This window comes from Spinacia oleracea, chromosome 1 (assembly GCF_020520425.1).
Source record: "Spinacia oleracea cultivar Varoflay chromosome 1, BTI_SOV_V1, whole genome shotgun sequence".
NCBI lineage: Eukaryota > Viridiplantae > Streptophyta > Magnoliopsida > Caryophyllales > Amaranthaceae > Spinacia > Spinacia oleracea.
In genome coordinates this window covers 26,344,271-26,349,047 of record NC_079487.1, presented here as the reverse complement: position 1 = coordinate 26,349,047, position 4,777 = coordinate 26,344,271, and positions in this window count along the sequence as shown.

Below are 4,777 nucleotides of genomic sequence, written 5' to 3'. Positions count from 1 at the left end.
TTGAGCTAGTGTTTACGGCTCGATTTTTTGCCACCACTTGGTCTTTGATCAGAGGACCATGTACAAGTATCAACGGCGACCTTCACTCTGAGGTCGAAATCCGTTTTTTTTTCTTTTGAGATTATCCAAACATGGGACTGTGTATAGCGTAGTCCGGGAATATGATTTTAACTTTGCACACTCTTTGTTGGAGTATATATTTTCTTTCGAGCCCCCAAGCACTCGGGCTTGACGGTCATTTCTCGCCAAGAGAGGTACGTATTTTATAACGTCCTTTAATCATGTTTGGGGTCGTGCTCGTATGTGCGAGTGACCTTTATAGTGGTATGCTATTTTGACGAAGTCGTGGAGTGCGACTTCGTTTTCCGGGCGACAAAGTTTATTTTTCAATAATATGAGGCTTAGCTTGGCCCGGATTAATCTTTTGACAAACAAACATTTTTCATTTGAGAAACCAACCACTTAACAATATTTTTTGGTGTTTCGAAGAATGACCTTGATATTTATTTTGCTCATATTTGTTTTGAAAATTGTACACATATATTCCTTGAGACGAGTCTAAGTTTCGACCAAGTTTTAACATTCATTTTCACTATTTGGGTGCTAAAGGTGCTTTTGGGCTTGATCTCGATTTCAATAGGGCCTCGTGTCTACCAACACGGTTTTAATTCCTTTCCTGTTCCGCGTTTTGTGAGATCCGGGCCTTGGGCTTCATTTTCGGCGCCCAAAGGCTAGGCGTTAATCATTTCGGCGCCCAAGGCTAGGCGTTAATCATTTACTTAGTTGTCACCTGAATGTGGGCACTGAAAGTCTTTTCCTGGCGGTTTTTGGTTTTCGGATTTCTTAGTGCGTTTCCGAATGGGATCAGGATGTCACTTGATGTCTTCAGCTATATATAGGGGTTAGATACGTCCCTCTTTTCCATCACTCTCAACCTTCTTCTCTCTTGTAATTGCTTAGCTTTAATTCTTCCTTGCTTTTGTCATGTCGATTCCTCCCCTCTCCCTCCAACGAGCGGTTAGGCGTTGGCTAAGAGCCCTTACTCCTACAGAAAAGGCTTTGTTGAAAGAATACCACTTAGAGGAACTTTTAGGCTTACAACAAATTAATATTGATTATAACTTTCTGTATGCAGCCCTGAGCTTTTGGGATTCCGATCATCATGTTTTTGTCTTTCGGGGCAACGAAATATGTCCTTTGCTAGATGAATTTGCTGTGATCCTTGGTTATCCTACTAATGCTACTCCTGCCACCCCTGGCACCATTGAAGAGGGTAAAACAATCATAGGGGCTTTCCTAGGACTAGATGCTAACATGCTCGCTGAGTTTGTTGTAGGTGATGAGGTTAATTTGGCAAAGCTTGTAAAACATCACTTTAGGCCTAGTAAAAATATGACCGAACAGAAATTGAACATTCGAGCCCTTGTATTTTGCTTGTTGAATCATTATTTGCTGTCGAATAGCAATGGTGAGTTCGGTGACATAAGGTTGATCCCTTTGATTAGCCAGATGGAAAGTTGCTATTCTATTATGCCGTTGGTTGTTGCCGAGACTTTGCTGAGTGCGGATGAGTTGAAGAAGAATGCCAAATCTAAATATTTTAAGGGGAGCCCCCTATTGCTGCAGGTAATCGACCTTTCCTTTGCGCACATATATATTTTTTTTTACTTATTTTTGCTCGTCCTGCCTGGAGCTAAGTTTCAGCGCCCAGGGCTGGGCGTTAGAATTTTCGGCGCCTGGTCCTGGGCGTTGAAACTGCGCCCTAGGTTTCGTTTGCTTATTTATTATATTTTTTGATCTGATCGTACCCGTTTTTTTGCAGATTTGGCTCATGGAACGACTCAGGCTTTTAGAAACTCCTGCCGATCCTAAACATTATCGCCCTATAGCCTTGGGTAACCGAAAGTATTTGCACCGTGGCCAGGACGAGGCCGAGTGGGCTTCCTTTTTTACTCATGGTATTTGTTCTATTAAGTGGGTGGTACCGTGGTGGGGTTTGACTACTATGACAGGGGGTTCTGATGTGTCAGTTTATGTATCTCTGCTGGGGCTATCTCGGCCCATTTATATCTTTCCTTACCGAGTCACGCGTCAATACGGCTTAAGGCAGACTATCCCATTTTCTGATACAGTACCACCTAAAGTAGCGGCCTTTTCACAAGCACGGGTTCAAGCATGGGCTAAGTATTATGATGGTCTCCCGCGTTGGGCCGTGGCTACAAATGGCTTTGTGGGTCTTTCTGAAAACTACAAGTTGTGGATGAGTTCCGATGATAAAGTTGTGAGGACCGAGGCTCGAAATGGGGAGACGGCTGAGCTTTTGATACCTCGTATTCGGGTTAGATATGAGGGTCGTGATTCTTCCAATTCTCGCACCCATGGTATTAAGACTGTGAAAGCTCGTCCTGATCGAAAGCGAAAGGAAGTTCCTCCCCGTTCCAGTTCTAGGCCTAAGAAGATGCCTAACATAAAGGGGCCTGCCGTTGCTAAAAGAAATGCAAGATCTCGCGGAGATCGTCGCCGGAACAATGTATGGGTTAGGAAAGCTCAGCCGCTAGTAGAACCAGTGACTAATCCAGTTGATGTTGATAATCCTTCCCCCACCATTGTCTGTGCCCTTGAGGCTGAGCAGGCTATAACTGTTCAAACTGAGAATGTTTCTGAAGCCTTGGCATCTTTGGAAGTTAGTGTCCAGGAGCCGGTTCTTATGGAGATCGATATAGGGGCAGCGCAGAAACCTGTGGGGGTGGACCCCGCGAACATTGCCCTCTACAAGACTTTGTTTGATGACCCGGAAGAACTATAGTAGTGTAGTTCTTGCTAGGGTGTAGGTGCCCTTTATTTATTTCAGTTGTGTTTGTTTTTAGCACTTTTGTTTTCCTTCTTATCATTTTTTAATAAAGGCGTATTTTATTTTTACTTCTTTTTTTTTTTGCTTTTCCACTTTTTTTTTCATTTTATATATGTCTAACACTTTTGCACAACGTATATATGTTTTTTACTTGATTGGACCGAATCCATAAATAGGATTGCCTATGTATCTTTGTTAAATATTTTTAACTTAGAATCAGATCGCACGTAGTTCTAGCTAGAATAAATTCTAGGATGCCGAATTTTAATAGATATGCTCTGAGGTGGAAATTTATTATTTAATCGGTGAAATGAGTGAAGTATTATCATTATTTTAATCTGCTGTTTTTGCCGTAAGCCGTGTATCTGTACATAAAAATGAAATTCCATGCGTTTTTTGTACGGCTATTTTTTTGGTACGCATATCTGAATACGTGCTGTACCCCCCAAGTGTTCGTTATTTTTCCGTTATGTGCGGATAAATTGACGAGCACTTCTGGAAAAAAGTTAGGCAGGAAGAGAGTTTCAACGCCCAGGCTGGGGCGTCAAAGATTTCGGCGCCCAGCCCTGGGCGCTCAAAATGATTTCTGGGCGGTTTTTTTTCGACGCTTTGCTTCACATGTTCTTGCATTTATTCCTTTTCTGTTTTTTTGTGTTTTACTTTTTTTACTCGTATTGAAATCAATTTTGACGCTGTTTCGGAGGCTTTTTTGACTGTTAGCGTGAAACGCATTTTTGTCCGGATTAATTTTTTCTATTCGTGACTCGAAACGGTTTTGAGAATGGGGTTAGTGTGTGGAAGATATGAAGATCTTTGTGTAGGCTTTTTTAGTGGGTTGAGGTGCGTGTCGATGCGGGGGGCGGTGTTTATTTTTTATGAGTTTTGTTTTTTTTGAGCAACATTTGCATTATTTTGATTTCTTTGGGTTGCATGGGTTAGACCCTCATGTTGTGGCAATATGATAGTGTGGCTTATTTTGGGGATTCTTTTTTTTGATAAGTTTCGGTGTCACGATTCAAGACCGAGTGGGCCTTGTTTATTGGGCCTAGAGTGGGCCGCCTCTTTGTTTTTGTATTTGCAAGTACGTTTGGTGCTTATTTAGTGTTTGAATAAAAAATTTTAGGAGAAATGTTACGCCTTTATTAATTTGGAAAGTAAGGAAAACACACTGAAACAAAATTAACCTATATTCTAAGGGGCCTTAGGACCATCTAAAGCCTTTATTTTTTTTATCAATCTAAAGAACTACTAGGCGCTTTTTTTTTTACTAAGGTGCTCTCTATGGCTCAAGCCTTGGGTTTAGTCTCGTAAAACTTTGGCCCTTCACCGGTATTCATCTTGAATTCTATTCCTTTTGTGTTGACCCACTGACATGTCTTCACCCATCCGTTCTCGACCTCCTCTAGTGTTGATGCAGGAGAGATTAACCGGGTTGGATCGAAACCTTCATCTTGTAAAGCTAGGGTAGTCATCACAGTCTCGTCCTCCATAGGCCTCGATTCGTTAAACAATGTCCATAGAGCCTGGTTGTCCAATATTTCAGCTGTTTTGGTCTTGGTGAGGTGGGGTGCCTCATCCAAGGTGTGGCAGTCATGGAAAATTTTAAATTCGGGTTTTAGCAAGCCATCCTGAACGAAGGGTTCAGGGAAACCACAGCATGGGTGTTCTTCTCCTTCCCGAACGAACATTCCGTTAAGGGTTCTTTGATACGGGTGAAGAAGGGTGGTTTGTTTGGCTTTGTTAAGGCGTAGCCCAGACAAGCGGTCAACAATATCTTCCTCCGTTGGTTCATAGCCTAGGCCAAAGGGAGTAGATTTGTTGGGTAAAGGATGGAATGTGTATTCCTTCTTCCTTATGCCCAATGGGGTTCCTGTGAAATAACCTTGAGCTAACAGCATTTTAGGGATGACTCGGGATGCGTGCGGG